This window comes from Haemaphysalis longicornis, unplaced genomic scaffold (assembly GCF_048455015.1).
Source record: "Haemaphysalis longicornis isolate Haplotype H1 unplaced genomic scaffold, Haemaphysalis longicornis Haplotype H1 scaffold_4, whole genome shotgun sequence".
NCBI lineage: Eukaryota > Metazoa > Arthropoda > Arachnida > Ixodida > Ixodidae > Haemaphysalis > Haemaphysalis longicornis.
In genome coordinates, this window is record NW_027526361.1 from 107,819,758 (window position 1) to 107,831,898 (window position 12,141).

Genomic DNA, 12,141 nt, shown 5'->3' on the forward strand with positions numbered 1-12,141 from the left:
AGGAGGATGGGGGGAGGAGCGACCGAAGCGCCGCCACTGCCGCCACCACGCAGCACCGGCCGCCCGACGACCGTTAGGATTCAAGGAGGCGACCTCCCGTTCACCCTTCCTGGCGGGCGGCATGCACTTTGTGTATCATTTCATTCTATTTCTTGCCCGCTCCCGGTACTCTGGACGTCCTAATAAACAGTCGTCTTATTTTGCCCAGAACTAATATTTAAATATTGTTCACCTATTTTTAAACCCAGTGTGCCAAAACCAGAAAGAGATCTCTCGGGTTCTTCACGTCTTGTCTCATGTCCGCTGCACGCGCAAGACGGAACTCGTCACTATGAATAAAACTTTTATGAAAGATTTACCCATATAGAATAACGCGTGCTCCCATGTTCATATAGATACAAATAATATTAACCGCAGCCGTCCCGCCTGCCGTTTTTGCCTTGGGGCCTCCTGGTTTGTTTGTACCAAAATCTGAAACATGTAGATCAGCTTTATACCAGGGCTAGGATGACATGAGGGGCCCTTTAAATAATTCAAATCGCCTGCGCCGAGTGATGCGTACCCGGGCGGCCTGCGCATGTAAAAAGCAACGGCATTGTGATTTTGTACAGGAAACACCTTCAGGAAGCATGGTTTTCATCAAATGTCAAACATCAGAGAAAACGCGGTTGCACGCCCTGCCTCATAAAATTCACAGCAAAAAAAAAAAAAAAAAAACTGGACAGTTTTTGTGGGTCACACTAAACCTCAAGCGTCCCCCTGTAACTGCGGTACTGGGAAAACACGTACGCGAAAGTTGTTTAGCGCTTAGCGTGTGGAAACGTAAAATGGTCGCCGGAAAACAAAATGTATCCCACTTTTCTTCGGAGCACGCGCGGCTTGCATTTTCTCTTGGTAGCTTTAATTCTGCGCAACTAAATGTCGAGTATTCTCACGTGGATGTCGATTGCCGCGTGTACTCAACCATCAGTTCGCCGGATCTGGAGCAATGTACTTACATTCTGCCCCGTTGGAAAAGGCTGCAGAAGTCTAGCGGGATAAACTTCTGGCAAGCATTTCAGAGAGGAGAAATGAACATGTGCGGCTGCAGTCTCTCTCTCTCTCTCTCTCTCTCTCTCTCTCTCTCTCTCTCTCTCTCTCTCTCTCTCTCTCTGCATATGTCGTTGCAACAACACCTTAGCCGCTGCAAAACAATTGTATTGAGTTAACAGTGGGCTGTTTTGCTGTAAAGTTTTGCACAAACGTCACATTTCGTGGTCTTTTTAGCTTTAAATATAACGCAGACGACACGATGGATCTCCTAATACTTTATGTAATCGAGTTCCAACTACGGGGTCTAACTTTTCCACATTAATGTTTTCTCGTACGCGTGCATGCCAAGAAATCCAAAACCCTTCGCTACTTCCCAGACAGCATTATTTAATATTAGAGCGCAAAAAATAAAAACGGCGCATTGCTGTGGTCAGTGGTATTTTTTTTTCAAAGGTCGTATATATAGCGGCGATCGCGCAATATCTAAGCGAAACTTTTGTTACAGGGGCTCAGTTATTGTTGCAATAATTTGCATATCCGCTTTGCAGACTTTATTATAGGGAAAATGTCAATGAAACCATAAAAAAGAACTCCAATGCTGATACAACGCATATATTTATTACCCGAATACACCCATTTCAACAAAATATTTACCAGCTGCAGCCTTAAGTCTTGTTCTCTAAAAGGACGAGGTGATGTCGGCAAGCGCATAATTATCTACGTTATCCTTCGCTGGTGCCATTGTGCCACTTCAAATCGAGGCGAAGGGCAGGTCACGGGTAGCTCCCAGGAACCCTCGTCGGGGACTCGACGTTTCTGCCCAGGCGACCATTAATTCCGGAATTTGCAACCGTTCCTGCCGAATATAAATCATAAAAGGCAAGATATAACGAAACCAACAAAATATGAACCCACTACTGACCGTTCGATGACCGCGGGAGGATTACACAAGGGGGGACAACAAACAATTAGCCGATACGAGTTAACAGCTTCTTATGGTCGGCTTCTCCCCAAGGCCCAGGGGCTATCAGGCGAGGCATGCTTTAGAAGAACGGAAAGTTGGGCTAGTTGGTATGTGTTCATTTTGGTGGAATGCAGAAGCGCCCAAAAAACAAGGACGAAGGAAGAAGTAGACAGCACGGCGCTTTCAATAAACGGCATTCTTTCAATGAAAGTGGAGTTGCAGCTCATTCACTGAGTTTGGTGATAACGCAAAAGGGTTCCTTTGGTCATACGGTCCGTCGGCTGCCCATGAAACGTACATTCAGGTGAAAAACGTGAGGCAATGAAAAAGTTAAAAAAAAAAAAACCAAAACAACGAATCGTCTTCAGGAATCCACGTTCAGCTCCACTGATGCATGGTATTTATCTCCGTCGTTGACCGTTGTTGTTGTTCCTTCGGGCAAGGATCATACCCTATCAGGACAATCAGAGGATCGGCGAAACATCAGAGGTTAGAGAAGAAAAAAAACTTTAACTAATTGCGGGGAACTGTATAAAGGTAATTTTACAAGGTTGGAAAACATTTTGGATTTATAAATTAGAAAAAAAAAAATAACTGAAACATTGAAAATGAGAGTTAATAATTTAATGCAAATTATAACGAGAACCGATTAGAATTTTCAATAAAACTCAGGAGGACAAAGCAATTATCCCGGCGGCTGAACCCCGTCTGAGAAGCTCAGAATGAAAGTAATGACGGAACTGACATGGCAAACCCAAGGCTACGCAGAGGAACTTCAAAGAGCTGGCACCTGAGTCTGGTAAAACGCCGACAGGATAGCAGCAGGCACCGGTCGACAAACCACTATTCAATGCAGTAACTACACTGAGGCGTTAGATCCACACGAGACCTGTGAAGGTAGCGGTTTAGCTGCGGAACTCGACAGCGAAAAGTCGTTAGTATCACCTCTATAGGTGGTGCGAAGGGCACCATTCGGATTTCTAAAAATCTCTCAAGGACCAGGGTCAGCGGCTTCATTTGAAGAGTCAGCGGCTTCATTTGAAGAAATCACCGCACGCCCATGTACCCAAATAAGGTGGATTTCAATCAAATCATGGGCAGGAGCTATTTTAAAGGTGCATTGAATAGGGGTATCGTTAGGGGCAGTACGAGCTAAGCAGATTGAAAGCGAATCTGAATTAATAACTGGGAACATAACTGATGCACCCAATTTACTGTAGAGCCAAGAAAATTGCCAAGAATTCAGCGCGGAATATAGGGATAAAGTCTAACAGACGGACTGAAAACGACCAATTAAGAGAAGGGGAGCATAAACCTATTCCGGACTTTTTATCGCTCTAAGAAGCATCTGTAAAAAAACAAAACAAAAAAGGTGCATCTTGCACAACTTGTCAAAGGTGGGGTCGACCTAGCTTATCCCCACACTGACAGCGAATACCACGAGACAGGGATTAGCCGGACCCCGGCAGTGCGACGCCGTTTTGGACGGCAGTGTAAAGCAATTCGGTAGCAATTGTCGTGATCCGTTTCGTCGTCGTCCTTCGACGGCACAGACGCGTCAAATCCTCTTGTAGCACGTCTTCGCCTCGGTAGACGTCCACTTCTTCGTCAGATGGTTCGGCGGCCGTCTTCATGTGGGGATTGTGATGATTATTATTATTATTATTATTATTATTATTATTATTATTATTATTATTATTATTATTATTATTATTATTATTATTATTATTATGTTCTCAAAGTTTAGGCACGTGCCCACAGGGGGGAATTGGCCAGGGCTAAATTCCTTATTGAAAGTCGTGAGGACTTCGAAATAATAATTTATTTCCGTAAAGAGGCCGTAAGATGAAAATTTGCTATTAAAACCGCAGATAGGAGTGCATCTGAACGAGTAGCGTCTAAATGTCAATATCGTCTTCATCTTGAAGTTGCAAGGAGGGTCAATTGAACGGGAGCTGTGACAGCGAGATTAGCTAAATGGCCCGCTAGCTCGTTGCCCCTGATGTCCGTGTGGCCAGGGACCAAAGACAAACGTACCTCCTTCACATGCCTTGGATCAAAAAATAAGGTGCGGTACAATGCAGAGTCGGGAGAGGAAGTCAATGCCGATATAAATGACATCTATTCGTATAACATGATGATTTCTGATACATGCTGCGGTGCTTTACATAGAGCGCGAGCTATTGCTAAAAATTCTCCCACAAAAATGGTTGTGTATTCCGGGATTCGTAGCGAATAACTCCAATCCAGAGATTGTGAAGAAATACCAAGTCCAGCTTTTTGCCCATTTTGAGATGCATCAACATAAAACCCCAAAGAAGCAGGATACTTGGATAAACATCAATTTAAAATAGCGGCTAATTGAGAACGTGGGAGGAGTTTTGCAGCCGATGGGAAGTTGTTTTGAAAGAAAAATTCAGTTTCTCGCTCAATAGCGGATACTGGGATAACATCATTAGCTTAACAGAAATACAATCAAGGCATGTTTGAACGAATTGCACTTGGGGGGAATACGTTTCGGCCACGGAGATGCAAAAAATAAACTCGGACACGAATAAATATGGGCTTGGCAGCTCCGGCGGGGGTGGGGGATGGACGCTGAATCGGCGATGGGGGTGGAGGGGAGGGGGAGGGGGTGGGGGGCTTCGTACATGCGGAGGTAAGTTTGAACCGTCATCAAGAGAAACCGAACCCTGAGTTCTGGAATGTGTGCCTCTAAGTACGAAACCCTGTTCGAGACGAACCGAGGGAGGACAAGGTAAAATCGAAGGATTCGCCTCTCCAACAGGTATAACGGTCGCAGTTAGTAAATAGTGTAGAAACTTTGTAATCATCATCGCGGCACCGATGCGAATATCATCATCGGTGCCCGTAATCTCTCGTGAGCAGCTCTAGCTCGAGCTGCTTCATCTTTCTTCATCCGCCATGTTGTAAAATAGAACACCACCATCGCATCACCGGGACGTCTCGGCCCTTGGTCCTCTTATTCCACATTTTGCGGCACCAAGTTGTGGGATCCGTCGACCCCCAAGGACGAGACTCGACCGTCAAGGGGGGAGGGAAGCGACCATGGAGGTCTGTCTTTTAATGGAACGTCGAGCGGTAATGAGAAGAAAAAGAAGCAATGCGTGCGCTCGTGAAGCGCGATCCCTGATGATGACGATGGCAGCAAAGGGAGATTGGCCGGAGGCCATCAAGTCGATTAGGTTAGCTGGCTGCAGCAGGTTGATGGGGGGGGAAATTATTGTGAGCGCATATGTCGTGTCACCACGGCCTGGACACTCTTAGGGACTGTTTATACACTCTGGGCAATCTCCCGCATTCCCTCCTCGCCGTGACAGTATCATTCTCATTAACATTACCCAATCCTCGTCCCTCGTGCATCATCATCATCGCTCTCGGTACGGTGTTCGGAACCCACTGGATCGCCGAATAAACGTCCCGGTTCACCCGTTGCTCACGGCCTTACAAGTGGTGGAGGTGCGGGGTATCGGCAGGAGATGACCGCGGATGCCGATGATAGAAAGTCCCATCCCAGAATGAGTTCATGGGAGCAGCTAGGTAACACTGCGCACTGAATATGGTGCCGAATTCCCTCTATCAAAACACGTATTGTGCAGTATCCGGATGGCTCGAGCACCTCTCGATTAGCACCGCACAACGAAGGTCCAGTATACGGGGTAGTCACTTTTCGGAGGCGCGAACACAACTTTTCATTAATCACTGATATACTGGCTCCGGTATCAACAAGGGCATCAACACAAAAACCTTCAACTTCCACAGACAATGTATTTGATGGTCCTAATGGAGGAGTTTTTGGCTTTTTGACGAGTGCAGTTACGCCAGTAGGTGGAGAGCCTGTCTCAATCGGGTTCTTTTCCGAGAACTCTTGAAGGGAACACAAAACCCTGCTATTTTTTGTCTGAACGTCCCTTTCTGTCAAAGAGCAGGTCATCGGCTTACTGTCTGCTTGGGTCGGGACATTTGACAGATGCGTAGTTCCTGTCGTCAAAGCTTTTTCATCAGGGTTTTTCAAATCATGTTGGCCATAACACCGTTCAGTCAATGTAAAAAACTCCGCGAAGTTGGCGGATGAATGCACTTTCTCAATTATTTCGCACCGTTCTGTGGTGTCGGATTTCTTGGTTTTCATTTGATAGTATAACCGGATCATGATAAAAGTAATTTCATCTTCATAGTCAAAGTTGGTGGCATATTCATCATCCAGGGAGTCAGTGTCGATTAATGGTTCAATTAAGTCGTTTAGAGATCTTAAGGTATTTTCGGTTTTTCTCAACTGGCGCATGAAACTCTTCAATACATCGTAAACATCGTCGGGATTTGTGATCAACCGTAGTGCCGCTTCTGCGTCTCGGCGCAGTACTCGAGCAGTGAACCGCACCTCTTCCCTTTTTGTTTTCAGTTCGTCAAGACGCATCGTACACACAGGAATACTCTGTTCTGGGAATGCATCTTCCATTATGCAATGAGCTCTAGCGTGCACCTCACCTTTCACAAAATTGGTTTCTGTACCCATCGGGCAGTCTCGTCGGAGGTGAGGTTGCATCGTCGTGTCATCTGGCCATCACGTCGGTCGGCTTTCGGTAGCACCATCGTCGATATGTCCATCAAATGGTCCGTCGTCGGCTTCGAGGGGTCCTCCTCCTCGTAGGCCAAAGTTCGGATGAATCCGAATCGCACTGGGCCTTCTTCCCGGGTTTCGGCACCAAAAAATAGGGCAACTGCAAAACAAGACGCAGCCATACTCCATGACTGGCCGGACGTATACGATCGGTACAACAGCAAAAGTGTGTCCCGGCGCACTCCTGCTCGTTTCTCACATAGCCTTTTCATGCGACCAAATGCTCTCTCCGCTTTCGGGACTGATGCATTAATATGTGTATGTCAGTCAAGAGCAGAAGTGTACGTAATACAAAGATACCTAATCGAATCCTCCTGCGGGATGACTTGATTTGTGTAAGCGAGAAAAATGGAAAAAAACTGGTCCTGCAACCGGGAGGACGAGTAGAGCACTTTTAGAAAGATTTAGCGTTAAATAAATGCCGTCAAGCCGTGTCTCCAAAAGAAATAAATAGGCCTGCAAACTTTCATATAACGATTGAATGTCGACTGCGGCCTCAAAGAACGCTATATCATCTGCATAAACGTAGTTTGTTGCATCTGGGAGCAGAGGAATGTCACACATAAGGATGTTGAAAAGTAAAGGCGATAAAGCAGATCCTTGAGGCACACCTCTAGTTTGTAGAAATCTTATTGACAATATAGCCTTCCGTTTGTACAAAAGAATTCCCGATCCCCAAAACTCCCTAATCCAAGCAAAAAGGTATGCGGGAGGTTTATGCGGGTTACTTTGTCTATCAAGATACTATGCTCGGCACTGTCATATGCTTTAGCTGCTGGCACTAATGCCGACATAATTTTTCCTTTTTGTGCTAAGCGAATCCTTGTCTCCAAGTCCACGTGAGCGTTCCAAATAGAACATCCTCGCCTAAAACCAATATGAGCAGGACTAAGCCCTTGCCTGTCCTGCATGACATAAGGGAGCCGTTTAAAAACTATTCTCTCTATTAATCTGGTCATGTTAGAGGTCAGAGCGATCGGACTTAAGCTGTCTAAATCGAATGCCTGACCTGGATATGTTTTTTTAGCAAAATTATCTCAGACACTTTCCAGAGTTGTGGGGTCCTACAAAACTTGAAGGATAAATTTATTATATTCAATAGAACCGGTTCGAATTCCTCAGCCAGCCAAAAATTTAATAGCACCAACAGTCACGCCGTCAAGCCCCGGCGCCGCAGATCGTGTGATGGACAAGGCCTTCGTCAGATTAAAGGATGAGACTGGCACAAAATCATCCGTTTCTGTAAGACTGATAATGCGATAGTTACTACAACGAGAAGAAAAGCGAACCGTAAGTACTCTAGCGGAGGGCTCAAGAAACTGGGCCTCTTCATCAGAAGTCAGGACATCTTATGACTGTACTGCTTGAAGGAAACCGCCCGATTGCTTGCCATGAACTTATAAAGCGCTGCTTTATTTTTAGATGCGACGCATCTCTTGCTCTCGGGTATGTCCCTCCGTTGTCGTTGTCGCGGCGCCCGCACACCACCTGCGCATGCGCAAACTCTCCTCCGTTCTTCCCGCCAACAGCTGTGTGCAACGCGCTCTCTCTGTCTCATTATCATAACAGCTGCGCGCGCTTCGCTGACGCTTCTCTCTCGCATTTGCTCTCGCTGCGCATGCTTAACTCTCCTCCGTTCGTCTCCTCTCCTTCAAGTGCTGAATATAAAGCGGTGAGCCCGCTGCGCCGGTTCAGACAAGTGCGTTCGCTTGACTGCGTTTGACTTTGCTTGTGCTTCGCTTGACGACGACGACTCCGTTGCTTCTTCCGATGTAGTGCGATGGAAGCAACAGTCCCGCCAGCGAGTGGTTTGACACAATCGAGTACCAGCGTCAATCCAAACGCTGATGGCAACGTTACTTCAACTGAAGACAAGGCTGCGAAGCGACGGGCACGTGACGCTGAACGTTTCACGCGATTTAGAGAATCAACCCAACGGAAACGCCAATTGAACCCCCCGATGCGTCGCATTACATCAGGGTTCCCTCGCGGGAAGATGGGCGTAATTTTAGAATCGGAAAGTCATTCAGTTTTATAATGTGAACTATTTTAGCTTTAACTGTGCGTTTGAACAGTGCTGCCATGTACTTACTTCATCCAATTTACCAGGCATTGATTGCGCAGGAGATACCTTGGAGCTGCTTTTCTATGGCGGTAATCTCGGCTACAATCAGTATATATTCCACCAGTTAAGAGCTTTGTCTGTGCGGAACAATTGACATTGAAAGCGCTTTTCGCTGCTGCTTGCAGAGACTCCATCATTCGCTGAGCATCTACAACGGAATCAGTGGCCTGCATCGATGTAAAGCGATCCCGCAATGCTCCCTGATAAATGCGAGCATTAAAATTTTTTTGCTTTCTAATCTTAATTTTAATTAGGGGGATATCTACTGTAAACTCAAGAAGAAAATGTCCACTGCTTGAACCACAGGGTAACCTCTCCTAGCACGCGACTTGTACATTGCTTGAGGATAAGGTGAAGAAGTCCAAGGCCGATCGAGATCCCGCACGCAATAATGTAATTGCCCGGGAATTATGACAGCGAAGACCATGTTCTTAAGCAAGTGCCAGAGCTCTAAACCACGATAATCCGTTCTGAAGCCCCAAGAAACCTGGGGAGCATTGAAGACACCGGCAACAATAACTCTGGATTTACTGGAAATAAATATGTCCAGTTTGCCTACTCTACGGAAGCCTACGAAAAATACGTATTGACGAAGGAAATCGGAGGACTCCCATGTAAAACTAAGTCTACCGTGAGTACTTCGCCAGTGCCGGACGCCAGTTCCAACGAGATAAATGCTCTGTGACACAGTTTTGAAGAAACTAAGATTAGTAAACCACCCCCTCTACTATTGCGGTCTTAACTAAAGAACCGACAATTTCTCAATGCAAAATTGTCAGTAGTAAGCCATGATTCTTGAAGGAGGACAACGTCAGGACTATAAATTTGAACTAGACACGCGAGATCAACAAAAAAAGAACCAACGGAGACGCAGTTCCACCGAACAACTTTCAGAGTTGCTATACTGAATCGTGTACTGTTGACGCCTCGAGTATATCAGTGTCCATTAGCTGCAGCCGTAGGGGGCACCTTTTTGTTTTCTGACTTCCATCGTGCAGCCCTCGCTTCATCTATAGGGGAGATACGCCTCTTCTGTTTTGTGGAGAGAATCTTTGTTGTAAAAACGTTATTCACGTCCATGACGTAGGAGTCGTTGATGTCGACAGCCGGGGCAGATTTTCCAACCTTGCCATAACTAACAACCCGATGTCCCTTCGAAGCGACGGGCTCGTCGATATCCCAGTCTGAATCTAATACGGTTGTATTCTTAGAGGAGCAGCCTGCAATAGCCTGGGTATCAAGTGTTTCGGGATGAGTCAGAGGGTCAGAGGTCAGAGGGTCAGAGGTAGAACATTTAGCCTGGTGGTCAATAGCAACAACCGGTTGTGAGCATCCTAAATTTGTCGCCAAAGGGCTGGTGATATAAGTCTGGTCTCAGTAAGCGGAGCGATCACTTGCTGTATTACCTGCGTGACAGACTTTTTCAATTACTGGACTTACGAGTGGCTGGAAACGCGGCATCAGCAGCGGCACTTGTTTCGTGAACTGCTGCCGCATAACCCTGGGTACGACTTTTCAACAGAGCTGAAGCCGATGTCTGATCGGCAGGATTGCGCATCATGACTGTCAGCACACTTTTTGCACCTGAGACTTGACTTGCATCCTCGAAATGTGTGGCCAGATCTCCAACACTTCCAACACTGCAACGGCCTAGGCTCCCTATGCACCAGCGGTCATGCTATCACCTCAGAGGGACATTTTATAAAGTTCTGCAAAAGTCATGATAACGGGTGCTGTAGGGATTCGCCCCACTCTGCTAAAGCGGTAGACTGCCGTCACACCTGCCATTTTGAACTCCTCTAGGACTACTTCAGGGGACTGTGTTGGATCAACGTGCCGAACAATGGCCTTCACACAAGCGAGGTGCGGTGGAATGAAGGCGTTCACCGGAACCGGGGCAAACGATGTGCGCCGCAGCAAGTCCGCGACACAGTCTAAGTGTTTGGATAGGCACAACAGGCCTGTTCTGCATGGCATATTGCCTTACTTCCGAAATGACCATATAATGCAGCTGCTCTTGAAGGAGCTTGGAATTTTTTGCTCGGATCCCCCCGTCGCCTGCGGGGACAAGTGCTACCGGAATGCTTTCCACGCCATGCCGCTTGAATGCTTCTAAGGGTAAGCCGCTTGCAGCCAAGCTGGCGGACCAAGACGCCATGCTGGTCCCCGGGGAACCTAGGGCCATAGCCCTAATATCCCCCACCGCTACAGGTTTGCAACAATTTCGCCTAAATTTAGAAGCTTTAGCCCTGGCCAGAACACCCACTCACGGTACCGATGTGCAGTTGTAGCTGCCTCAGAAGACGCCGCGAGGAATCGCATCAGAACGACAAGCCTACGTTTCCGGTCGCCAGCAGCTTACTGCTGCTGTTGTTGTTGTTGTTGCGCCTTTAGGGATGGCATATACCCAATCAGGGGATCGGCTCGCCAGAATTCGTCGTCATCGTCTTCGGCGCGGCGGACCCGTGGCGCGCCGGTCGCTACACGACGACGACGACAAAGGCGGGAGCTCCTCATGTGGCGTAAGCCCACGCGCAAGCCTTGAAGACGCCGGGTGGTCGCCGTGAGGCACGCGCTCACGTGCGCTCGGGATTTTCTGTCTCCGCCGGACGGATTTGTGTTGACCTAAATAGCTCTGCTGTTAAAATTATAGCTCCTGGCTGCATGGATACCAAATGATCTGAAAGGAGGCCACTGAGTAAGTGTTTGGTGTTTTGGGAGAAGGTGTTCTGGAAGTATAGAGAGGCAAGTACTCCAATCAAGGAGAGGAGTCACCCTATTGATTTCTACACCTAGCGGGGAAATAAGACTTTGTATAAGACTTTGTACTGAAGTACCTTGTCGGCAGTATCATCTGGGCCACTGGTGCGTAGAAAACGCACCTGGCTCAACAGTAACGATGGACTGCAACCTGTTAACGCCATGCTCTCAGAAAGGTTTGCATGGTAAGTATGCGAGACCAGCAGCGGAGGAACAGTATATACAATATACGCTTTGAGCTTCGTGGTCACTGCGCCGCCTGCCGCCACTTCTCCGCGTCGTTTACGCGATGAGCGCAGCGTGGCTGATAGGGGCTCATGCAGTGTTTTGGTTCTCTTTTGCTTTTTTTTGCCTTCCCTGCGTCCTCAACAACTTGTAGTGGTGACGTCTGGAAGCAAATAGTACGTTTATGGCACTTCAAAAAACAGCTGCCTTATAGCACGCTTTATAGCAAGAACGAATGAAAGACAATGAAACTACGGAAAAATAATTGCTCTGCAAGTCCAGAAGAAACAGAAAAGCTCGTAAAAGAATGAAATGAAAAATACCCAGTGCAGCTGCGGAAATGGTGTTGGTCTGGTAGGGCTCACCAGACCAACTATAGATGCTAAATGCACT